Below are 27,659 nucleotides of genomic sequence, written 5' to 3'. Positions count from 1 at the left end.
TTTGGGGAGAATTACAAAAGAAAACATGACCGATAAGACTTCGACAACGCAAGGAGAAAGTCAAACATTATTGAATCAGAAAAGAAAACTTACCATGATTACGGGCCTCCCACCTACCCTTCGACAGGTCCATCCATGCACGCTCGGAATATGGTCTTTGTGACACAAGGTCCTCGACCTACTCCTTTAGTTGAGGAACGACATCCGGCATCTGAGCCACAGCTGCACCACAAAAACACCGATAAGAAGGGAGGGAAGGGGAGAAGCAATCAATAAAATATTTAAGGCGAAGTTGCACTTACGCTTCATATTCCATTTCTCGGGAAATGGCATGTCCTCGGCAGGGATCAAGTCTGAAGTCCTTATTCGAACGAATCGACCCATCCAGACTCACTTCCGAGCCTCATCTATACTCGAGAACGGGGCCCTACTAGCCCGGCGAGCAAGTTTGATTAACCCCCTCGATAGAGTCGGGGACTGTACAGGTGCATAAGATGATCAAGGGTGAAGGGACACCCATCGATTTTGTTTACGAAGAAACAGAGAAGAATCACTATCCTCCAGAAGAAGGGGTGAATTTGACCAAGGGTCACCTCGTACCTCTTGTAGAAGGCGATAATGACCGGGTCTAAGGGACCCAACGTGAAGGGGTAAGTGTAAACACTTAAAAATACCCTCCACGTGGGTAGTAATTGATTCCTCAGGCGAAGGCACCACCACATGCTTATCGGCCCAGTTGTAATCCTCTTTGACCTTGGAGAGGAGATCATCGGTGATCGTACATATATATCTCGAGACCGGCTTGCATCGACCCGGTACCGAGGAAGTTCTTTCTACTTTGAAATCAGCAACGGTCGGGCACCCTGCAGGAACGAACTCTTTAGGGTACGGTTCCGCCACAACCCCATCGCCTGCGGGTAGTGACGAAGAGGTGACCTCCTTTTGTGGGGAGGTCTTAGAAGTTTTAGCCATTTTAGAGCAGAGATGAAGAAGAAGAAATTAAGAAGGTACATTTAGTGGTTTGCAAAAGGTTCAAGAAATCTGGGTACAAAAGTTGGGCTGTGAAGAGATTTTTGAAGAACAAGAATAGGAGGAGCTTTGAACATAAAGGTTGAATGAATGAAAGTTGGGATATTTATAGTCTGTTAATGATGGTTCAGAACCCGTAATGGCAGACCAACGACTGACAGTCATTTAATGCCTTGGTAACTGGACCGACGAGACGTTTTAGTAACCGTTTGTCGCTTACGTCATGATCTATCGAAGCGGGATTCGGAAGTTCATATCGTTTCTCGTCATCTTCTCTCCGAAAAATAAGGGGACTATCTGTATACGGTCGAAACCGGGTTCGTCTCTTGTGTGACCAATCGAGACTGAAATATGACAGGTTAGAGCTCGATCTCGAGTTATATCAAACCGAGGTGAGAAGTTACATCGTTGAGCTCATGACCTTGGGACCGAACAAGGTCGAAACCTAACAAAATCGAGGAAAATTTGCCGAGCCAAATAACAGAAGGCCGAAATATCCGCGATCGGTTGGAGATCACAGCGAAAATCCTGGCACATATCAAGGAGAGGCCGATTAATTAGCAAATCATGAGATTTTTTTACCTTGTATAGAATTGTATCAAGAGTAGGACTCCCCTACTATATAAGGGGGGTTTGATCATTTGTAATACACATTGCAATACGCATCATAAAGCAATATACTGTCATTTCTAATTCTTATCATCTTGTTGTTCTGTTCATACATCAGTTGAAGCATTTCTGGGTTCGAGGGTGATCGAACTCGAAGGCCAAGGCTGTTCAATTCGTGTGGTTTGTATTTATTCTTTTATCGTCAATTTCAATATCAATCTGTTTTCTTAATTTGTATCAAGTTGTATCGCGTATCCTTGAAACCGCGTATAAATTCAATTGTTATCCGATTTTGAGGGTAAACAGGGTAATCAACTTGAATTTAATATGTTAATTTAGCAATTAAAAAATTATAGCATCTTGTGTTTCTCTATTCAGTGCGAACAAGCTTTTTATCACATAATATATGACTCAATCCTAATACATGGGTAAAATAAAATGTAACCAAACTTTTTAAATTTATGAAAACACATTAAAATTTAAGATTTTTAAGTGAGTGAGTGCTTCGATAGATTGATAACAATGACCCAATGAGCCTAGACTTTTGATATTTGTTTATGCAGATGATTGGATTGTACTACGACCACATGCCCTTTTCATGTTTGGCCTTTTTCCTCGCCCTTCGGTCGTGTAAAGCTATTAGATGAGCTATTCATCTTCTATCTACCTCATTGCTCAAGTTTGATATGTATGCTACTCAGGATAGGTAAACAAGTAAAAAAATGTCCAAAGGTAGAATCTTGAGAAGAATGGTTGGAAAGACCCTCAACTTGATTCAAGAAAACAACCCCCATTTTTCTTTCTCACTTATGTTTTAGCCAAAAATTGTTAATACATGGTTTAATAGCTTAAGGGGTGATCAATGGTTTAATTAACATTTTAAAAACTTGGAAATTAGCTATTAAAGTATGTAAAAATTTAATTCATCTTGTTTCATCTCTCTCTAGTCGATATAGACCCACTCCACCAGGTTCTTTTTCGACGGTGACAGATCCAAAATAGGTGACGATAAACTTTCTCTCGTTATACAAACCCCCCTCATTGCTGTGTATTTCTTTAAAAATCATCAATTTTGAGTGAACCCTAAATTTTCGTTTTTTTCTTTTCATAAATCGGGGATTTTGGGGTTGAAGAATGTATTTTTTTGAAATGAAGTGCATGGGTATTTGCTGTTTGTTTTGATTTGTGGAAAATCATATCTTGATGTTGTTTATTGTATTTATAATTATTGATTTTAAAATAATTAAAAAGTAGATTTTTGCAAAAAATAAAAAAATATTTTTTTTTAAAGTTTTGTTTCAAAAGAAAATACTAAGTATTCAAGTTTATTACTTCAAATTCAAAGATACTCTATGCAATTTGAATCTTCGTGTCAGATCAAATTTCAAAATAATCAAGTTACAAAGAAGAATTTTGATATTGTAAGTGAAATTGAAAAAATTTAAAAAACTAAAATTTGAAAAATAAAATATCGAACCTGAATGCCACATTGATCTTGGTGAATGGTAATGAATTAACAAAAGAGAGTAAAGAATAGAGTGAAGAAAATAATAAATGAAAACATACATAATAGTTATGCTAATAAAAATAATTATATTATAAATAAATAATTGTTTAACATGAATAAAAATGAAAAAATAAGAAAAAACCATATCGTTTTTTTGTTAAGATCAAAAGAGAAATTGCATGTACTATAATGAAAACAATATAACACAAACACTCTGACAAGACAACAGAACAAAATAAAAATCAACACCCAAATAATTAATATTATTTAAAATAAAAAATTAGGGCAATAGAAAGGCAACTATTGTAAATACATCTAGTTACTAGCCATGGGTAATTCTAAAAAAAAAAAAGAAGGGAAAAGGATAAGAAACGAAAAGATAAATTTTTGAGGATAAAATTGCTTCGATTCGGATAGTAAGGGAATAAATTTGACTCAAAAAAAAGAAGAAGAGATAATTGAGTTATAAATAATTTCCACGTCGGATGACATTAATGGAGAGGTAGTATATTTGGATGACAAATTTAAACCTTTTCAATAGTAGAGAGACAAATTTGACATTTTCTTTCCTTTATTTTACATATTTGCTTTTCTTTTCTAATATTTTATCACTTAATTGTGGAATCCGAAAAGTATTGGCGATGGCTTCACGAGGGCTGCTATCGAGGGCGAGTAGGATGAAGACGAGGCTACAATCGGCACTTCAAGCCACCTTAATTGAAGTGGAAGACGTCTCTTACCAGCATACGGGTCATGCCGCGGTAAAGGAAAGCGGCACAAATGAGACCCATTTCAATGTCAAGATTGTCTCCAGCAAATTTGATGGACAGAATCTCGTTAAACGACACCGTATGGTGTACGAACTCTTGTCCGATGAGCTCCTATCTGGGTTGCACGCTCTCTCTATTGTCGCCAAGACGCCCAACGAAGCTGGCATGTGAACAATACTGCTGCTCTGGTATATTCTTTTCCCTGTTTTGGAATTGTACTGCACATATTTAATAGTTCACACAATGTTATGATTTTTGATTTTGAAAATTACCCAAGCCAAATTGTTAAGTTGAATGCCAAAAGCCAACCAGAGGCTTATACATGCATTATTATGCTTTTTCGAGTGATAACAGTTTTACAAACAACTTTGTTTGGTTTCTTCTACTTAAACAAAATTCTCATTGTCTTTTTGCGGTTTTGCTGCTTCCCATGAGGGCAGCTCTCTTGGTCCTTTCCCATGCTGAAGTGCAAAAGCATGGGGAGCGAAAAGGATGAGATACCTTGGCAGTCCATGGGATTGGATTAGCGACAGAGACAACAGAATTCTTGACATGGATGCTATTTAGTTGGTCTCAGTAAATGATGAGTGTTCCAGTGTTTAGCATTTTTAGTTGTTAGAATACTAAAGGCCCCTCTCCCTACCCAACTCTGGGTTGCTAGAGGTCTTTCCCCTGCTCTTTTGTAAGAGGACTGAACGGCACATGTGTTTTTTCTTAATCATCTTATTTTTCCAATCACTTGGTTCATAAGGGGAGTCTAGACTCCACACACTGTCACGTGGAACGATGCCACATCAAAGAATGATTGTTCTGCTCTGTTGCATGTTTCAAGACTCGATCCACAGAAAAAAGCAACATGTACTCCTCACCTATTCATGGATGCTGTCCTAATCCTGAAGAAAAAGGAGGAGGTCAACAGGAGCCATAATGGTGACAAAGCCCATGGCTAGATGGATTTACTATGGATTTTTATTAAAGGTGTTGAAAAATAATTAATATAGACTTGTTAAATGCTATAAATCACTTCAGTAGATTGGTTTTGAGAAAGGTTTCAGTTCTGCTATAGCATTATGAATGATATTTACCAAAAGACCAAGGCGGTGAGCATACTTGGAAACTTAGCAAATTACATTTGGGGACCGTGGTAAGAAGGAGCACGTGTACTATGTGAAGATGCCTATATATATAAGAGGAAAAATGCTTGTAGGGTTATGCAAGAATTGTCTTTCTTTCCTTAGTTTCTTACTTAGAGTAAATCTGGAACCTCCCTCCCTTCTTTGTTTCCCCTTTATTTCTGAGTTTTGTTGCAAGAAAGGAGATGAACACCTCTATCAGTTGTAATTACATTTCTCCATTTCAATACAATCCCCCTTCATTACGTTGCTGTTCTCGTTGCTCCTATTCCATGCCTCTCTACCCTTCTAGTCTTTTACCATGTTTGACACTGAATCACCACCATGTTAGATCTAATGATGGCGCTGCATGCGAATCGTGCTTGTATGCTCGGGAAGATCGTCAGGTTGAGGTACTCTTCACTGGAATTGGAATGCACCTGTGCTGATCTGAGCGAATTTCTCCACTCACCCTCGCTTCAGCCTTGTGATGAGCAATCAGATGTGCTTGTCACTCCCACTGAGGTTGTATCTGATTTCGAAGCTGGAAAATTGAAGGAGCTACTGCAAGATTTTGAGCAACAACTCCAAGATGTTCACCGATGAGATGTACGGTTCCATTATCAGAGCAGCACCTAGTGTTAGATGAAAGTTTCCAAAGCTAACACCTAGGTTGCTACGTCAAAATGCAACTACTGATTCGTTTCTGGTTCATTTTGATTACCTAGGCCCTAGAGGTTGTTGATGAGATTGTGGCAGAGCACCGCATAATGTTCGAGTCTTGGCTTCAGAAATCTGGTCCACCCACTTGGTATGAATTTTCTATCCTAAAAATGGAATACGAAGATGTTGAAGGTTTAAGAAATCATGCAACAAGGGTTTCTGATGTTGGTCTTTGATGGGATCTCCCATTTATTACGAATGGTGAGATAACAACAACAGAGTCTGGTGCAAACGACGTGGTGGCTCTTGCAGAAAAGATATTTACTAAAAGTCCTCAACAACATGAGACTTGTCATTGCAATTGGGGAATATGGTCATTACCCTACAATGACTTTGATACTTTATGAGAGTGGTTTGAACATTGAAGAGGCCCATGTTTTTTTAGCTCATGCAGGTTTCTCCTTGGACGACTTTGCGGGTTGATGGATGACCACATGAGGAGTTGGAGTTTCTTAAGAGTGTGATGCAAAAACTTTTGATGAGCCATGAAACTCCATGCAAGTTTGATGAAATGTCGAATAGGTGTTGCTGCTCCGGAGTGAAGCTTGCACTCCTCTTTACTGTGAGAACACTACTACTTGCACCTCATAGTTGCATCAACTTGCCTCGCCCCAATTATGAGGCTGCTGACCACCGTTTCTGAGTTGTGGCACATGCTGCAGCAATCTTGAATGTTAGCATGCGTTAGCTCGAAGGCACCAGAAGGGTATTTAAGGTCAATTGGGAGCATATTAAATATATTCCTTTTTCAGAATTGCAATTCTTTATGTAAAGTTCAATTAGAACTGTACATCACAATGAAGACATCATGACCTTAAGCAGTGTTTTAAAAGGCGTGGGCATAAGGCGAGGCGTTTTACATATGCCTCAGCGGGGCGTAAGCCCCATAGGTATTTAGTTTTTAATATTTTATAAAATTATATAATGACAGTAAATATTTATAAACAGGTAAAATTGCATAAATATTGAAGAAAACTATATATATATGTGTGCTCCATCCCCACAAAAAACTAATCAAAACAATCTATTATACGTTACTTACAAGCACAAGTAATTTGAGTCAAAGAATAATGTTTTCTATATGGAGGAACAAAAAAGATGATTAGCCTGCAATTTGAACTTTGAATTTTCTGCTATGAAGAAGAATGTAGTTCTCTTTGTATTTGTAAAAAAAATTAAATATTCGTTGCTTTTGGGAGATATTAGCAGACTAGCGGACAAGATAAAAAATTGGGAAAACCATAAATTAGGGCTTAAATCAATAAAAAGGTCTTTACTTTTAAATTTAATACTTTTGAGTTCCTTTTTAAACCTTTTGAGTAATTACCAAACTGACTTTTGAGAATTTGGGTATTATATGAAAGACTAATTCAACAAATTTTGTTTTAATTTGAAAAGGTCTCTGGGGTTTACTCCTTACTAAAAAAACGCGCCCCGAACGTCCGGGCGTACGCCCCAAATTGCGGGGCGTACGCCTCTTGAGACTTTCGCCCCACACCATCGCCCCGGGGCGTTTTTGGTACGCCGAGCCCCGGGGCTCGCCCCAGAAACGCCTTTTAAAACAGAGACCTTAAGCGCTCATTGTGCACCAAATTTTGAAGTCTTTTTGAATATATATTGTGGTCCCAACATGATTTCAATGTCCACTTATACATTTTGTTCGATACTTGGCAAAATGAACTTGCACACTTTACTTGTGAATGTGAAAGACATATCAGCACACTGTTAGGTGCAACGGATCAGGCCATCTATGTTATGCTACAATCTGGAAGTGCTGAGCTGATTGAATTCAATCCATTCGTGCGACAGATGCGCCACTCCCTGCTGCTACACTTGGATCTTCTACCTCTGTCCTTGTCACGAAGGAATGTTTGCACGAGGAACCAACTGCGCTTTAGATAATGAGAAAACCACACAAGACCAATTGAAAATTATCTTTCCCAATTCTGCTACTGCTTTAGACGTGCCTAAGGTAGCGACGTATTACAAGCGTCTAAGAGCTGCTTTTCATATTATGGGCTGTTGCACTAGCGTTTGGAGCTATTCCACGAACTTTGGCCTAGGACGGTGGTGTGACTGTGATACGTACAATGATTGCGCTACACGGAGAACATGCAAATGACAAGAATTTTGGGATAGGAATTGTGGGTGCTACAGAATTTGATGGTGCAATTGCATTATCATTACCAGTAGGATCTGAACTTGTCTTGAACAGAAATGGAGCCAATGTAGCCAAATATTGTGTGGCCGCAATGCCCTTGGAGTTCATACTTTGCTTAGTTTACTCGCTGCGCATTGAAATAATTTTCAGATGATCTGGTTTCCATTAAAAATCATGAGTTCTCGGAGTATTTAAAGGAGTTCCTGAACTGGAGTGAGTTCAATTCTTGGGCTGCAATTTATCGCAACTGGCTAAAGGTTGAAATAGAGCAGAAATTTTAGCAGTTGAACTCTTTTTATCACAAGTCATTGACAATGCAAGCCATGTTGCACTTCTGCAAACTGAAGCTGTTTTAAGTGCTGCTAGTTGATTGGTTGTAGTGTAAGTGAGCTCATACTAGCTTTATCAACACGTCAAATTCAAGCTGGCATGGATAACGTTGCCATTAGTTTACATATGGAGCAGGCAACTATTACACACGATGCATTGGTGGAGTTCATTTATACAAACTTGTTTGACGGGATAGTAGATCAAGTGAACCGAGACATTGCTTTGGGAACTGAAGCTTCTGCCCACGATTTCATTTGGATTGTAACCACAGGCATACAAGAGTAGGACAGCTTTAAGACCTTAGTCCTTTCCTTGCAATTCATGAATTTGACTAGTTTAACAGAGGAGTCTGTCATTTAACAAAGGACCCCACGCATAGCGGGAGCTTATTGCAACGGGCTGCCCTTTAACAAAGCTCTAGCCAATCTGGATGTGAACAAACTGAGAGGAGCATGGCACATTAATGCACTCGAAGCTCCTGGTTTTGGGGAGCAAAAAGTCCATTTATTGACAACATTGTTATTGTCATTGGAGTCCTTATTGCTTATCAGATATTATCAAATTGCTCTTAGCAGGGCCTTCAGGCATGCTGCCAAGATGGATTTGATAATGGAGTCAACAACAATTGTTGGTGATGTCCTTTACATGGAAGCAAACAGTGGAGCAGTGAAAAGAATGAACTGGAATGATGCTATTGCCACAGAACTTGCTCCTGGGGTGGCAGAGTATGTTCTAATTCCTAAATTGATGACGCTCTACGCAAACCGACGCTCTACGCAAACCTTGAGGAAAAAGGTTATTTTCGAGTACAGAGAATTTAATAGAGGGGGATTTTATTGAATTAGAAAATATAATTACAGACACTGATAGAGGAGTTCATATCCTTTCTTGCAATAAAACTCAGAAATAAAAGGAAAATAAGGAGGGGGATTTCCTCATTTGATCTAAGTAAAAATCTATGAAAAAAAAAGACAAAGTTCTTGCATAACCCTAATATAATATTTCCTTTAGTATATATAGGCGTCTTTACACAGTGCACATGCTCCTTCTAACTAGTGTCCCAAATGTAATTTGCTAAACTTCCAAATATACCCTCTGTCTTGAGTACCTGGGATTCTCTCAGACAATACAGTTGCAATTTGTCCCACTTGCTTCTCCAAGTTTCGCAAACCATTGTCAAGTTCTTTGATAGTTGCCCCATGAGCATCTAATCTCTCATCTGTCTTGACAATGAAGGACTTCATTAGATCTTCTAGCCCAGGCTGAGTGGAATGTTGAGGCTGGAACTGCGGCCTAGGCTGATTTTGGAAGCTTGGGGCTCCTTGTCCCTGGAATCTGGAGTTGTTTTGTTGCCATGCATTTGCAGTTCCCCCAGGAGAACTCCAAGAAAAACCGGGGTGCTTCTGACCCATTGCATTGAAGTTATAATTCCCAACAACATTAACCTCCTCAATCGAGGCTTGACACTCACGTGTAGGGTGTCCTCTTCCCCATATATCACAAGCTGCGTGGGGCTCACTATGTATTGAAGCTAAGGTCAGCTTCCTTATTTCCTTGGACATGGCATCAAGCTGTACCTGCACCGATGTGTTAGCATCAACTTGGTGAACACCAGTTGATCTTCTTCTTTCAGCAATCTCAGAGGGCCACTGATTTGCGTCTTCAGATAACTCATCTAGAATTGTGGCTATCTCCTCTGGAGTCTTCTTCATCAACGGGCCTCCAGCTGCGTTGCTTAATGTTCTGCGTGAGGTTGGTGTCCATCCATCCCAAAAATCCTGGAGTTGCATCCAGAGTTCAATTCCACTATGTTGATACTTTCGCTCTATTTCCTTAAACCTCTCCCAAGCTTTAAACACAGTTTCAGTCTCGTTCTGGCAAAAGTTATGGATTTCTCTTCTAAACTTGCCCATCTTAGCTGATGAAAAATATTTATCAAGAAATTTTCTGGTCATCTCATCCCATGTTCTAATCGATCCATTAGGCAAGCTTCGAAGCCAGTGCTTTGCATCATCTTTGAGTGTGAAGGGAATGCCCTTGAGTAGACTACATCTTATGACACCGTTGTATTGAAAGGTGTTCATAATCTCCTCGGAGTCCATTAGATGGTTGTTTGGATCCTCGTTCATCTTTCCTATGAAAATACAACTGTTTTGAAGAGTTTGGAGCAACCCCTGCTTCAACTCAAAATTGTTAGCCGCAACCAGAGGTGGTCTCACACTTGATAATATTTAGTTGTAGACCGGTCTAGCATAATCGCCAAGTGGTCTCCCAGCACCGGGAGCTATATTTCCGAATTGGTCTGCACCCAAAGGTTGATTCTGAGCAATTCTTCGAGCCCTTTACTCCTCGTAGACAAGTTGTGCATTTCGAAGAGCTGTTTCCTCAGCATCCTTTGCAGCTTTTTCTCTTTGCTGGGTTGGCTCTCTTGCAGCCAAATCAACATTATCATCATCTCCCGCCATAATTTCTTTGGTTGAGGATTGCCCAACCTTCTCAGTATTCTCGGGGAGATTTCTTTCCTTCCTCAACTGTCGCAGTTGTTTCTCGATTTCTGGTTTGTATGGTAGCACTTCCTTCCCAGAGGATCGAGTCATGCACCAGTCTAACCTGTAGCCTGCGAACAGTTAACAAGCACCAACGTAAAAAGGGAAAAATTAAATAAAATAAGAAGAAAAATTTATGAATTAGCAGTACAGACTATTTCAAACACTATTGATTGCCAGTCCCCGGCAACGGCGGCAAAATTTGACGAGCGCAAAACACACACTTAAATATGCTCGCTAGTCGAATATAGTATAATATAATATCGTATCCACAGGGATTGGAGTTAAAACAGTATTTTCGTAGTTTATAGCTTGATTGCTATCCAAGATGATCAACAATTGAGATTTATGTGATTAAAAACTACAATTAACTAAGAATCTACTGTTATTAACGAATGACAAACGAACAAAAGTAAGCAAAGAAGATATCAATGGGAGAAAATAGGGATTGATTAGATAGGTGCAAGATAAATGTCTGGGATTTAACTCTAATTAATTCACTTCTAATGTTCAAGTGAGTTTCTCGAATTCACTCAATTATTAGTTCAAACATTTAGCAGTGTTGTCAAAGGTTCATTTAAGGCGCGCGCTTAAGCCCTGAAGCCCCAAAAAGCTCAGGGAGGGCACTTCGCCTCTCTTAAGCTGCGTTTTTGTGTAGGCAAGGAACTTAGGCGTACGCCTCATTGCCCATGAGTTCTATCTTGGACTAGCGGTACTAAACAACAAATATTATCGGCAAATAAGTGTATTAATTGTTAAGGAAAACATTAGGAATGAATTTGTTTCTTTTTTCTTATATTACATATGTATTTTTACTTTTTTTCTTAGTTGCGCCTTTTTTTACTTAAGCCCGCACTTTAGTTGCACTTAAAGCCCCAATTGACTTGGAGCACTTTTTAGAGCTTTTCGCTTTTGACAACACTGACATTTAGTAGAAACTCCTCTCTCGATTTAGTCTCAACCTCACAATATGAACCAATTTAAGCTCAGTGAAGATATGCAAGAATTTGTAGTGAATTGGTTTTTAAGAGAACCTTTCTCGATTATCCTCCTAACTAAGGTTAAACAATAATTCAGCTAGCCTCTTTCGATTACTAAAAAGAATTAATGAACTCAACCAACAAGATAATGCAACGATATCACAAGTTATGCCTCTCTCGATTACATGAACATGTGAATATAGATGCAACAATTAAATCATCTAAAACGATTCACTACATAAAGACTAGAGTTATAATCCACAAACAAATATCAATTCACCAAATCCATCAATCCCTAAAGAGAACTACTCCATAGATATGGAGTAATTCATCACAAATAAGTTTAAGTTAAAGGAAAGCATAAATGATCCAAACTCTTGTCTTGAGTGAGGATTGAATGATGAAATCCTTGTGCTTTTTCTTCTCCCACTTCTCCTTAGCCTCCTTAGGTCTTAGATGTGTCAAAAGTCCCAAAAATACCGTTTTTTCATGTATATATACCAAGTAGGGTCGGGCCCAAACAAACACACTTTCTCCTACGCGAAATAGGACTCATTCCGGAATAGGACGTGCGCGGCCGCGCACTTGGGAGTGTGCTCGCGCATATGGCCGCGCACTTTGGCCAGAACACTGCCTAACTTGCGCTCGCGCACCTGTGTGGCCTTTGAACTTTGCCAATTTCTGACATATATTTGCACTGCTGCGTCGCACAGTGCGTCGCACTAGTGTATTTTTTCAGTAGTTGATTCTTCCTTTAATTGTGACATCCAGTAGTGATCCTCGACCCCCGAACACGATCCCAACTTATTCCTTTGGGCTTTTACTCAGACTTCAAAGCTCCAAATAACTCGAATTAGTTCCACAATATCTACATAACTTGGAATCACTCCTACAAGGCATAAAACACACAATTAGTGCAAAACACTAGCGATTGAAAGCTCAACTCAATTAAAGTGCAGTAAATTAGAGTGCGATAAGTAACTAAAACACGCAATTATAGCCTACCATCACTCATATATGTGGATAACATCCTTATTCTTTGTGATGCAGAGGGCACACAATTGAAACATTTGAGGATTACTACTTTTGGTCTTCGAAACATTTTAGGTTAGGATTACATATAAAATTAGCCAAAAGTTGCTTGTATTCCAATAAATGAAGTGTAGGATATAGAAGAGACGACCAGAGATTTTTGGTTGCAATTACGCACTCTTTGCCTACCACATACTTAGACATGCAATTAATTGCGCATAAATGATAAATTAGTTAATATTTGGCATGGGATCATTGATAAAATTGAAAAGAAGTCAAATTAGAAAAGATAATATTCCTATTTGAAACGAGGACAATCCTGATAAATAGCATCCTTGATTACAACAACAACAACAACAACCCAGTAAAATCCCACTAATGGGGTCTGGGGAAGGTAGTGTGTACGCAGACCTTACCCCTACCCCGAAGGAGTAGAGAGACTGTTTTTAGTGCTTGTAACCATCATACTTGCCAGAACTGATTGGACGAACCAACCAAAATTTGTTTCAGTCATTGTGTAATGAAAATGAAAATTCTGGGCAGGATCAGATTAAATTTCTTATGGGAAGTTAATAAAGAAAAAGTTTATTTCATTTGGTAATTGGTAAGATGAGGTACTGTGATAAGGAAAAAGGCTGGGTGTTAGAAATTTGAGGACGCGTTACCATTTTTGCTATTTTAATGTCTATGGAGAGTCAAGATGGTGAGGTTTTACGGAAAAAAGTGTTGACAGCTACATATGCAACAGCTGCCTTGTTGTGTTAACTGTTAAGGAAGTTTCAACTTCTTATGAAATTGCAGTGTGGACGCTACAATTCAGTTTAAAATGAGAGTTGACAGAATACTTCAAGTTTTTGGCATGATGCTTGGTTGCAACAATTTAACCTGAAAGATTAGTTCCCACATCTACTATGTTTTGCCAGAAATACTAAGACCACTATAGCTCAATGCAAGTCTGGACTAGGATTGGACTCCTGCTTTCTCTAATAGAGTCGTTGCTTGTAATGGCTGGGAAGTGGAGAGAATGATTCAATTGCTGAAGAAACTGTTTATTGCACAGGGCTAACTAAGGAATATTTTTTATATGGTTGATCCTATCCCCTACTCAGGAGTGAACAAGGACTCTTATCCTCTTTGGTCCCTTGGTGACTCAAACTCCTAATCTCGTGATTGAAAGTGGAGCGGCCTTGCCACCGGAACTACCTGACTTGTCCTAACTGAGGGAATGATTCCATAATCCGGTATGGAGAACAGAATGGTTTGTTTACAGTTAAGTCATGAATGACATTCTACAGTCACTATATTCTACATCACAACAGAAGAAGATTTTGAAAACGATGGGTGGCAGCTAGTGGGCCTCCCTTACACATCAAAATATGCAAGAAAGAGGCACCTAGTCTGCAGTAATATACATGTGAAGATGATGTTGAAGACACAAACCATCTATTTATACACTGCCATATTGCTATGCATTTGTGGAGCTTGTTTCTATGCAGTTTGGGTATTAAATGGGAATGCCAAGGTCTGCCGTGGAGTTGGGCATCAAAAGGGATAAGTAAAGGAGCTAAGAGACCTGACACATAATCCTAGCTGGTGTGACTTTGGTAATCGTGGAAGGGAAGGAATCTAGATGCTTTTAAGGCAAAGCTAAAGCTACCCATTGCCTGAAGTATAAGTGATTTTATCTTTTAGCTTTGTGGTGTAAATAGGAAAATGCATATGAAGTGGATACAGTGCTAGATTTTCTTAATGTCTTGCAGGCCTAGATAAGTAATATCAACTCTTTTCATTTTTATGTTGTAACCCAACACTATCTTATTGTTGGTTCTTTTGCTTGTTCCCATACCCCACTTGTGGGATTTACGGGATATGTTGTTGGTTCTTTTGCTAGGGGGGATTGGTTTGAATAGCCCTATTGACCAGGAGAGTCAGTATTACCGCAGCTTTGACTCTGTTGCAGGTATGAAGTGAGTTCCATACCATGAAAAAGATTTCAATGGGACCAGGAAGACAACCCACCACTGGAACTTGCTTTGCTCTCGCTCCGCTCGTTCCCACCTGTCTTCTTCCCACTATAGTGAAAGATCTTTCACTTCACCATAGCAGGAACCTCGTGAACCAGGTCTCTCGACGGCGGGAATGGGAGATTACCGGTAAGCCAGATGCTTCGCGAACCATATTCAATCTCATTGTTTCCGCGAGCGCATCCTTCATTTCCAAGCTTTATTTCTATCGTAATTTTTCCATCTGGGCGCCTCGCCTCCTCTTTTTTACTGAAGCATTTTTGCGGATGGAATTCAGCAGATCAGGTCCAGGATTCGAGTCAAATCGACCTTCCCTCTCATCTCAGGGTGAGGCAAGGAATTGTTTCAAATGTTCGTTGTTCAATATCTCGGCTGCTCAAGAAGTTTGACTAGTTGCTCCTCCGACCCGGAGTGGATTCTAGGGGAAGGGCAGAGCCTCACCTTGCAGTAGGAAGGTGTTCGTTGTTGGGACGGGTTCAAACTGGACTGAAGGGAGGAGGAAAAAAAGAGTCCTCTCTTCCTGGTCCTATCGAACCAGACACTGAATACCTGGGGATTCATCACTGGCTAGGGCTTTCGAATCAAAGCATGGGGTATTAGCCACAGCTCGTATTCATTCAGTAATTCTACCCCTTCTTCATTCTTGGACCTCGTAGTTTTCGCTTCTAAATTCATCATATTGTCTCACAAACTTGTGACCCTGGACTTGTCTATTACGTGTTGTCTAATTATATTTTGTTGCTGATAAAGTATTAGGTTCTCTTTAGTAAGAACATAAATTAAAATAGGGAAATCAAAGAGCACGGACTTGCTCTTAATTAACAATCACCTTCAGAAACTTGCAATTATTTTAAGTAATTTCTGGGGGAGGAAGAGGGTTCACAAGAAGGTATTTTTAGATGCCTTTATGCACTTACATCTTGCTAATGATGTGCATGACTTGATGAAAAATGCTGCCTTGTCAACATATCTATTCAGTAGTAGTTTTTCTGCACATGTGAGGAAAAAAGTCACTTCCTAATAATTAATAGTGGACATGGTACCCCATTGAATGACTGGTCTAGTCTGATCCTTTTTTTTATTTTTTTTGGTTTGAGAGATTGGTGATATGCTGGTGCACTACTTTGAGTTATTAAATACCATCTTAGCAATCAAAAAATAAATAAAAAAGACCAGCTATAACATATCCTAGAATGAGACTGTTTCTTTGAAGTCAACATATTAAAGTTTAAATGCGTAGGGTCGATACTTTATGAGTCTCCATTTTGTTGGATAACTTCAAGGCGAGAAATAGTCAGATAGATGCTTTTTGTGAATTTTTGGTAGCTTTCGTATAGAATTACTGGTGCACTTTACCTTTGGTTTTGGCATCCATCTTGAAGGAGATGTATTAGCACGTGAATGCGATCACCTACCTTTTTAAGAAAGCAAAATGATTCTACTAACAGTTGGCAACGAGGGACCATTAGAAGAATATACTATCTGGAGCTTATTACCTTATGAGGTTTGAATAATTTGATTGAAAGCAATTATCTCAATATAGTATTGACCTTTCTTATTTGTTTCATGTATCAATAACTGCAGCTTTTTTGATCCTTGGTTATAGTCTATCACGCTTCTTTTCCCTTTCTGACTGATATCAACGATATAATTTTGCATGGTTATTAATGCAGGCTGTATCTGCCGAAAACTATTCTAGGGGGTGATGTTCAGGAGTTCAAACAGCAGCTGTCAGCAATGCAGTTTATTAAGTATTTGTCACTTAAGTAGAATCTTCCCGACTTTTGGGAGCTAATACAATTTGTACGCTGAAGTTTTGCTGGTAACTCCAATAATAAATTATCTGGTCATCTAAAGAAATTTGAAAGGCTAAACTGAGAGTAAGAGGGTTGCTGTTTCAGCCCCCATATTTTTGAATTTTAATGTCTAGATAATCAATCAAGTGTGGTGATTTACTCAACAGTTCTTCGAAAACAAGGTGAAAGTTTTAGGCTAACATTTATATTTCAGGATCTCATTCTGAGAATATGTTCCTATCTTTTCTTAGTTAGTCGGCAGAATGTGTTCCTCAAGTGAGAGCTATATTTAAAATTTTAACTTTGATTCTGTCGAGTTTGAGGCTCGGAAAGTTCTCGGTGTCAAGGGTATGACTTGCAATTGACCAGTTGGGAGTATGTTAATTTTCATGCTGATTACATTTAGTCTATTGTGCATATGCATAGAGGTGGCAAAAATGGTCCAAACCCATTTGACCCGCCCAACCCACCCAACTTTTAATGGGTTGGGCATGAGCTACTTTAATGATGGGCTAAGTTTGGGCACAACTCAACTAAACTCATTTATTTTCAGTAGCCCAAATCACCCAATGATTTCAGCCCAAACTGATCCCTAAATAGCAATTGACTTTTTAAAGCTTCTAATGGTGTGTTTGGTATGAAGGAAAGTGAGTGATTTTATCACTTATTTTCCCATGTTTGGTTGGTGAGTAGAAAACTGTTTTAGGAAAATATTTTCTAGGCTACTCTCCTGAATCCCCCTCCACCCAAATCCCCATGTTTCCTGTGCTCCCCCTCCCTCCCCTCTCCCCCTCAAATATCCAATGTTTTCAGGACTCTATTTTCTTCAAGAATTCAATTTCTTTTTTAAAAATTCACACAAACCCAAAAGAACTAATTTGTTGCTTTACTTTTTCACACAAGAACAACGTTGAAATTTGAGCTTCATAGCTGGCAAAGAAAATACTCTTTTTCTTGTTGAGATAAAACAAAAGTATTCTTTTTTTTGAAATAAAAAAAAATACTTTTTCTACAACATGAAAAGAAAATACTCATTTTATGAAAAAGAAAATACTTTCTCTATATCATGAAAAGAAAGTATTTTTTTTGTTAAAATGAAAAAGAAAACATCTACAATATGAAAAGAAAGTACTCTAAATAATATTTTTCTATTTAGGATGAGGGTCGGGGTTCGGGAGTAGGGTAGGGGTTGGGTGGTAGGTGGTGCGCGGGAAGTTCTAATTTTTGTAATTTTTTGATTATTCTGATCTTTGCTAGTATTATAAGATAAAGAACTACCGAATAAAGTTCTAAATCCAAATTGAAGAAAGAAATCATCACGCATGAATTGATAATTATTCCAAAACATAAGTCAAGAAGCAACAAGAAAAAAAATTCATCATCATAAAGAATGATATTTACGAAAAATAAATATAAAAATCATTGTTATATATGTGAAGACATTCTATATATGCTTGTTTAAAAGTTTAGAATTATACAAAAACTTATGTCAATTTGGGCTGGTTGGGTTACGACACCATTATTTAGTCCATCTTGACCCAAGTCAATTTAGGAAAATTTACGCGAGACATCAAACATATACACTATATTCACCATTTGTAGCTATACTTTCAGCAAATTTATCATTCGTAGCTATTGAATTTTATAGCAAATTCATGAAACAAGAGATTAATTGTTTTGAACTGAAACAAGAGAACAACAAGCTCTCGTAGCTCAATTGGTTAGAGCGCCTACTTAGTTACCGGAGGTCTTGAGTTGGACTCTCAACAAGAGCATTTTATTTTTCTGTATTTCTATAATTCGCCTTGGTTGTATGCGTATTCGTTGCGCGAACGACCCATGTACATAGTCGATACAAGGTGTATCCTTTGTATACACTCTTGTATTTCGCCGTGGTTACAGTTGATACATGTTGTATTCGTTGCGCGAACGAATACAGTTGATACATGTTGTATTCGTAGACACGGGTTGTATTCGTTGCCGTTTGAATACAAATGATACAAGCCGGTAATAATTGAACAGTAGCTACAAATAGTAATTGGGCTAATTATAATTACTAGGCTCTAAACTATAATTTTTTACAAAAATTCTTCGTCATTTTAACCCAAGAGTATTTTGGGCAGGGTTGGGTAATGACCTATTTAATGAGTCAGCCCATCTTAACCGGCCCAAACGGCTCATTTACCACCCCTAATTGTGCATTGAGGGGTCATTAGATATGAGGTACTAAAAAAACATATGTTATAAGATATGGTAGTATTATTTATCCCCCGTTTGAAAGTCTTCTTAATTCTTGTATAGCTGATACTTGTATTAACTTAAACGGTAATCTTCCTATTATTTTATATCAGATTTAAGGTGGGATAACAATACTTTTATTTATACTTGGATAAGATACATAAAAAGACAATAATTCCCTTGATATAATATAATTTCTCTTCCCTAACCCATCAAGATACTCAAGAAACAAGGACCAAAAGGTAGAACCAGATATTTAGCCATGACAAATGATTGTATTGCCTCTAACAACCAACTAAAATTTCATTCACCCGAATCAAGATGCCGAACAAACGTAAAAAGATCAACGAATAATAAAGAATCAAGATGCAAACAATAAGCAAATCCAAAGGCAAAACACCCTCCATTCCCCTCTCTTTCGTTGGTTGGACTTCCGCAATAAATCGACCCAAATAAAAAAAGCAAAAAATTACCAATTTAAATCTTCTATCTATATATAAAAAGAGACGCAAAATAATTATATAATAATATTAAGTGGCATAACCATAAGATAACAAGTGTAAATTTCTAGAACAAAGCTCCAACAAAGTTGGAATTTCAAAATTATTTTAAAATAAATATTAAAAAAATTAAAATTACCAATTTTAATTGGGAAGTATTTTCTTTCTAATATGGTAGTTATCTTCAAATAGATAGCCCCATGTAGGAATCAAGTAGTTTTTTTAAATTCCTAGGGGTAAATTTTGAATTTGAGTTAAAGATAAAAAAAATTTAAATTAAAAATAAAATATAAGTTCACCTCAATTTATATATGTTAAGACATCCATGTAAAAGTAATCTTATGCAACATTGTCATGGTAATTATTATTATTATTATTATTATTATTATTATTATTATTATTATTATTATTATTATTATTATTATTATTATTATTATTATTATTATTATTTTTGTAATTTGATTGGGCTTAAATTTTACACACCATAGCTTTAAATCAGAAAAGTACCTTTCCACCATACATTTTCTAGAAAAAAGGGTTCAGCATAACTCTTTATAATTTGAATAGAATAGAAAATTACAAATTCAAATCTTCTATCTATATATAAAAAGAGAAGCAAAACAATTATATGATCTCAAGTGGCATAACCATAAGATGACAAGTGTAAATTTTTAGGAAAAAGGTTTCAAAATTATTTTAAAATTAAAAAATAAAAATTAAAACTACCAGCGGTTACTCTTTCAGAATCTCATCCTGAGACCTAAGTATGTCATTCTGTTTGTCAAGTAAGATCGAGCGACATAGAAGCCACGCCTTCGACTTGTAAGAGAGCCCGAGGTACTGCCCCGCAGCGAGGCAAGCCCCTTTATCCCGATCGGGATGTTAAGGACTTGTCCTTCCTTGAATTAAGACTTGAATGAAGCAGAAACTCGGGGGACTAAGAAGCTTGATCACTTTGTTGAATAAAGCAAGTTAATGTGATGATTGAATTTGGTTGAAGTGTCGCTACTTGGCACAACGTTATCGAGAAAAAGTTTTGTTCTCTTGTGCACTTTTTTTAGTCTACTTATTCTAATATGGTAGTTATCTTCAAAGATAGCCCCATGTAGGAATCAGGTACTTATTTAAATTTCTGGGGGTAAATTTTGAATTTTTAGTTAAAAATAAAAAATTTAAATAAAAAATAAAATATAAGTTCAACTCAATTTATATATGTTAGACATCAATGTAAAAGTAATCTTAAGCAATATTATCATGGTAATTATTAAATTTTTTAATTATTATTTTGTAAGATGAACAATTTGTATATGGTTAAAATTAGGCCCACTCGATTTTTCTATTTGACCGAGAACGAGAGTTTGCATCGAAGAATGGCCTCGTAACGGAATAGTCCATATCAAGAGGATAGGGTACCGAGTTCAGAACCGAGGTACCTGTCAAGATCGAGGCTAGTAGCGATCAAAGCCAAACAAGATAGACATCGAGCAAGATCGAAGATAGCACAATAGTAGAAAGGCGAGATATCCGTGACTGGTCGAGGATCATGGCGTAAATCTCGGTGACTGGTCGAGGTCATGGCGTAAATCTTAGAACGGATCAAATCAGAAACAGTTAATTAGCTAATCATGGAATTTTCTTCTGTAATTAGAGTTATACCATAAGTAGAACTCCTCTACTATATAAAGGGGAGTATTAACCATTTGTAAGGGATGGTTGACAGACATAAAAAGCAATACAATTCTCTTTATTGTTCTCACCATTGTTATTCAGCTTGCTATACTTTCATAGTTCTTGCACCAATCTGTTCGAGGGTGTCCAAACTCGAGGGCTGAGTTTCATTCTACCACTGGTTTGCTTTACTTTTTTGTTAATTTCTATTGCTCATCTTCACATTTATCAATTGGTATTAGGTGAAATCACGTGTCCTTAGAACCATATTATAAGTTTAATTGTTATCCAATTTTAAGGGTAAACAGTTTGGCGCCCACCGTGGGGCTAAGGATAATAGTGATTGCTTAATACTAATTTCAATAACACACACTGCTTTACACTTGTTCTCGTAAGAATCTTTGTTTTCAGGATAAACATGTCAAACTCACAATTAGCACTTACACATGGTGATAACAGCCTTGGATTTCACGGGGAAAATGACAACATAGCCACCCCAGGAATCGAGGTGCCTCAGGCCGACCTCGAGGGAGCACCAATTGCAAATTCCGTGGATGTCAGTTCACATGTCGCCCTAAATGCAAATTTGGGCATTGAGCTCGAAGGTAGTATACACAGGGAAGTTCGATCAGGTGGTCGAGGAACACAGGGCGGAGAAGATGGTGGAGTTAGCCTCCAATTGATATTCGAAATGTTACGGGCTCAACAGGCCGCTATAGCACAACTACAAAATCAACACCGAAAATCGAGTAGGATCGAACCAGAAGTCGTTCAAAGGACCGAGCCTGTGCCGGAAAGGTCGAATGCCAACGAATCGGGGACTGACCCCGCCATTATAAAAATATTCGAGGAGCTCACTAAACGGATTGAATCGGGAGAAAAGAAAATCGAGGCAAATGACAAGAAAGTAGAGACATATAACTCTCGGGTTGACCAAATACCGGGGGCGCCGCCGATTTTAAAAGGTATGGATTCAAAGAAATTTGTATAGAAGCCTTTCCCTAATGACAGAAATTCCGAATGCCAGAAATTCCTAAGTACAACGGGACCACTGACCCTAATGAGCATGTCACTTCTTATACATGCGCAATAAAGGGAAATGACTTAGAAGATCATGAGATTGAATCTGTTCTACTGAAGAAATTTGAAGAAACCTTGTCAAAAAGAGCAATGATATGGTACCATAATTTTCCGCCTAATTTCATCGATTCCTTCGCCATGCTTGCAGACTCCTTCTTAAAGGCACATGCCGGAGCAATAAAGGTCGCAACTAGAAAATCAAACCTCTTCAAGGTGAAACAAAAAGACAACGAAATGTTGAGTGAATTCGTATCTCGATTTCAGATGGAATGCATGGAACTACCACCGGTCACAGATGATTGGGCTGTTCAGGCCTTTACTCAAGGTTTGAACGAACGAAGTTCGGTGGCATCACGACAACTAAAGCAGAATTTAATTGAATATCCTGTGGTAACCTATGCCGATGTACATAATCGGTACCGGTCGCAGATCAGTATCGAGGATGATCAATTGGTGACCCCTTCCGATTCCGCTTATCCAAACAGGCCCGTTGGCAGAACTCAAAGGGATATCGACAGAGAACCTTGGTCGAGTAGAGATCGGTATCTACCATACAATGCAGATCGTAGAAACAACGGCCCAGGACGTAATCCCATCCAAAATGATCGAAGGAACGATCGAAGATAGAGCTCTCGAGGGCTCATGAGCAAAAGTGGCTTCGATAAACATGCCAATCCCACAGAAGCACCACGATTGTCAGAATACAACTTCAGCGTCGACGCATCAGGTATTGTGTCAGCCATTAGGAGAATCAAAGATACTATATGGCCCAGACCCCTACAAACCGTTCCATCCCAAAGGAACCCCAATCAAACGTGCAAATACCATGGTACACATGGTCATAAAATCAAAGACTGCAGACAACTAAGGGAGGAGGTGGCCCGTCTAATCAACGAGGGTCACCTTCGAGAATTCTTAAGCGACCGAGCTAAAAACCATTTCAGAGACAGAGATGCAAACAGGAAGAACGAGCAGGAAGAACCACAACACGTGATTCACATGATCGTTGGTGGGGTCGATATTCCACAAGGACCCGTGTTCAGATGCACTAAAGTATCAATCACCAGAGAAAAACGAACTCGGGACTATGTGCCAGAAGGCGCTTTATCATTCAATGATGAGGAAGCAGAAGGGATTTCACAACCCTACAATGAAGCTTTGGTAATCTCTATCCTTATGAATAAAATTCAGGTTAAACGTGTTTTACTTGATCCAGACAGTTCGGCCAATATTATTCGATCGAGGGTCGTGGAGCAGCTCGGCCTACAAGATCAGATCGTACCCGCAGCTCAATTTCTCAATGGCTTTAACATGGCAAGTGAAATAACTAAAGGTGAAATCATCCTACCAGTAAATGTGCCGGAATTATTCAAGAAACAAAGTTCCATGTGATCGAAAGTGATATGAGATACAACGCACTGCTCGGAAGAACCTGGATTCACAATATGAGGGCTGTCCCCTCAAACCTTTACCAAATGCTGAAGTTCCCAACACCGGATGGAGTAAAAACGGTGTATGAGGAACATCATACTGCCAAAGAGATGTTAGCGGTCGACGGAGTGATATCGGTATCGGCACTTTCGTCAATAAAAGGATCGGAGTCCAAAGGAAAACATGGAGCTAAATAGCAACCACAGCTACTAGCCCCGACTCAATCGGAGAAGAAGGGAATGGACAAGGACGATGATTATTGGATCCCTCGATCCTTCATAATCCCCGAGGATTCCGACGCCACCAAATCGACGGTCGAGGAGGTCGAGCAAGTGGTACTGATCGAGCATCTACCCGATCAAAAGGTATACCTGGGTACGGGGTTGATCCCCGAGCTCAGGGAAAAACTCATTAAATTTCTTATCGATAATATGGATTTTTTTGCTTGGTCCCACTTAGATATGACAGGGATCCCGCCGAAAATCGCTACACATCGATTGAGCTTGGACCCAAAGTTTCGCCCGGTAAAACAAAAGAAAAGACCCCAGTCCGAGGTAAAACATGCATTCATCAAGGACGAGGTAACCAAACTTCTCAAAATAGGGTCCATTTGGGAGGTAAAATATCCCGAATGGTTAGCAAACGTAGTCGTAGTCCCTAAAAAGGGAAATAAACTTAGGATGTGCGTAGACTATAAAGATTTAAACAAAGCCTGTCCTAAAGACTCTTTTCCTCTGCCGAATATCGATCGCATGATTGATGCTAAATCCGTCCACGAGATCCTTAGTTTCCTCGATGCCTACTCTGGGTACAATCAAATACAAATGAACCCGGAGGATCAGGAAAAGACTTCGTTCATCACTAACTACAACACCTATTGTTATAATGTAATGCCGTTTGGACTAAACATTGTTGGTGCCACGTATCAATGCTTAGTAAATCGAATGTTCAAAAAATAAATTGGTAAGTCAATGGAAGTTTATATTGACGATATGCTAGTTAAGTCCCAAAGAGCAGAGGATCATTTTACATATTTGCAGGAGACCTTCGATATACTAAGGAAATACAACATGAAACTAAATCCGGAGAAATGTACATTCGGAGTTGGCTCGGGCAAGATCCTCGGCTTTATGGTATCAAATCGGGGTATCGAAATCAACCCCGATAAGATCAAAGGCGATCGAAGACATCACAGTCGTGGATAATGTTAAGGCCGTACAAAGATTAACAGGGCGCATAACTGCCCTAGGCCGATTCATCTCGAGGTCTTCAGATAGAAGTCATAGGTTCTCACTGCTAAAAAAGAACAACAATTTTGCATGGACCCCGGAATGACAACAACCATTGGAAGAACTAAAGCGGTACCTCTCGAGCCCGCCGCTGCTTTATACTCCGAAAGTGGACGGGCAACTATACTTGTACTTAGCAGTCTCGGAAATCGCGGTAAGTGGGGTCCTAGTTCGAGAAGAGCAAGGTACGCAATTTCCTGTTTATTATGTTAGTCAAACTCTAGGTGAGGTTGAGACCCGGTACCCACACTTAGGAAAATTAACGCTTTCCCTAATAAGTGCCTCTAGGAAATTAAAATCATATTTTCAATGTCACCCAATCTGCGTGGTGACTACTTATCCTCCTCACAATATTTTGCATAAGCCCGAGCTTTCAGGCCGATTGGCCAAATGGGCCATTAAGATCAGTTGGTACGATATCGAGTATCGACCCCGAACGACCATCAAGTCTCAAATCTTAGCGGACTTCGTGGCCGACTTTATGCCAACCCTCGTACCCGAGGTCAAAAATGTTTGGGCACATCATCGGGGGTGTGGACCCTCTTCACAGACGGTGCTTCAAACGTGAAGGGGTCCGAGTTAGGCATCGTTTTGAAGCCACCCACGGGTAATACAATTAGACAAGCTGTCAAAACTGCCAAGTTAACTAACAATGAGGCCGAGTATGAGGCCATGATTGCAGGTCTCGAGCTAGCTAAAGGTTTGGGAGCAGAAGTCATCGAGGCAAAATGTGACTCATTGCTTGTGGTAAACCAAGTCAACAGAACCTTCAAGGTTCGAGAAGATCGAATGCAGAGATACTTGGACAAACTACATGTGACTTTACATCAGTTTAAAGAATGAACTCTACAGCATGTGCCTCGAGAACAAAATAGCGAGGCCGATGCCCTCAAAAATTTGGGGTCATCAGTCGAAGATGACGAGATCAGCTTGGGGATTGTCGTACAACTTTCAAGGTAAGTAATCGAAGAAGGCCACACCGAAATCAACTCCACGAGCCTGACCTGGGATTGGAGGAATAAATATATCGAATATCTAAATAACGGGAAGCTTCCATCGGACCCTAGGGAATCGAGGACTCTACGTACGAAGGCTGCACGATTCACATTGGCCGAAGATGGAACACTGTATAGAAGGATGTTCGATGGACCATTGGCAATATGTTTGGGACCAGGAGATATCGATTACATACTACGAGAAATCCATGAGGGCACTTGTGGAAATCATTCTGGTTCCGAATCATTGGTTCACAAAGTCATCAGAGTAGGATACTATTGGGCTGATATGGAAAAAGAAACAAAAGAGTTTGTTCAAAAGTGTGACAAATGTCAAAGGTATGCGCCGATGATTCACCAAACCGGAGAGCAACTCCACTCAGTCTTATCCCCATGTCCATTCATGAAGTCGGGAATGGATATCGTCGGCCCTCTACCATCGGCCCCAGGTAAAGCTAAATGTATTTTGTTTATGACTGACTATTTCTCTAAGTGGGTTGAAGTGCAGGCTTTCGAGAAAATTAGAGAGAAAGAATTCATAGACTTCATCTGGGACCACATTATATGTCGATTCGGGATGCCTGCCGAGATCGTATGCGATAATGGAAAGCAGTTCGTCGGCAACAAAGTGACAAAATTTCTCGAAGATCACAGAATAAAATGAATCCTGTCGATGCCATATCATCCTAGTAGGAACGGATAGGCCGAATCGACAAACAAAACCATCATTCAAAATCTAAAGAAAAGATTGAACGACGCTAAGGGAAAATGGAGAGAAATATTTTCCGAAGTCCTTTGAGCGTATCGAATGACGTCAAAATCCAGTACAGGGGCAACACCATTTTCTTTAGTATACGGCGCCGAAGCTCTGATCCCGGTTGAAGTCGGGGAACCCAACATTAGGTTTCGATATGCAATGGAAGAGTCAAATCATGAGGCTATGAATACAAGCCTCGAATTGCTAGATGAAAAATGGGAAGCCGCCCTCGTTCGAATGGCCGCACAGAAATAGCGGATCAAAAGGTACTACAATCGAAGAACCAATCTTCGACACTTCAAAATCGGGGACTTGATTCTGAGAAAGGTCACCCTCAATACTCGAGACCCAAACGAAGGAAAACTTGGTATGAACTGGGAGGGACCGTATCAGGTCCTTGGCATCGTCGGAAAAGGATCCTACAAACTTGGCACTATGAACGACGAACAATTACCAAACAATTGGAACATATCACTCCTCAAATGATATTACTGCTAAGGTATGACTTTCTTCCATTTTCGTTATATTTTATACTAACCATTTGCAGATGTTTGATCAAAGACATCAAAGGATTCTTCAAACACAGTCCTTAGGTCTGAAAGCACGCGTTGCACTCTTTTTCCCTTAGATCGGTTTTTATCCCAAATGGGTTTTTTCGGCGAGGTTTTTAACGAGGCAACCATTGTTCGTGCTAACTTAGAGCAATTCAACTGTATTCGAGGCTCCTTTACAATCAACCTCGAATATTGGGGGCATCACCCTCGGATAGTTACAAGAAAAATACTTCGTGTCGACAGGGTCTTGATAGGTAAATTTTGTAGAGGATCAAACGGTCAAATGAACCGTGTCCGTGTATATTACTCGAGCCCTAATGGAAAAACATGTACACATGTATAATTTATTGGAAGAGGTATTTTTCCTTACCAGATGCTCCATGCTTTAGAAAAATTTATACTTTACAATTTTATACTTATGATCTATAGTGGAAACTGGCTTAAGGGCTGATCACAACTGAAATTCAAATAATTTACCCGATACTCGGGGACTACCATCCAAAAAATTGACACGATCGAATTACTAAA

General features: G+C 39.1%; 1 long non-coding RNA gene across 1 annotated transcript; it reads left to right on the top strand.

Moving 5' to 3' along the window:
• The first annotated feature begins 3,684 nt into the window (after positions 1 to 3,684).
• LOC142178479 (uncharacterized) lies at positions 3,685 to 16,683 on the top strand. The gene is made up of 2 exons (XR_012706634.1): positions 3,685 to 4,103; positions 16,497 to 16,683. It is a non-coding gene; the product is annotated as an uncharacterized LOC142178479 (long non-coding RNA).
• Positions 16,684 to 27,659: the final 10,976 nt, after the last annotated feature.

Source organism: Nicotiana tabacum, chromosome 24 (assembly GCF_000715075.1).
Source record: "Nicotiana tabacum cultivar K326 chromosome 24, ASM71507v2, whole genome shotgun sequence".
NCBI lineage: Eukaryota > Viridiplantae > Streptophyta > Magnoliopsida > Solanales > Solanaceae > Nicotiana > Nicotiana tabacum.
This window is presented reverse-complemented; position numbering and strand designations above follow the sequence as displayed.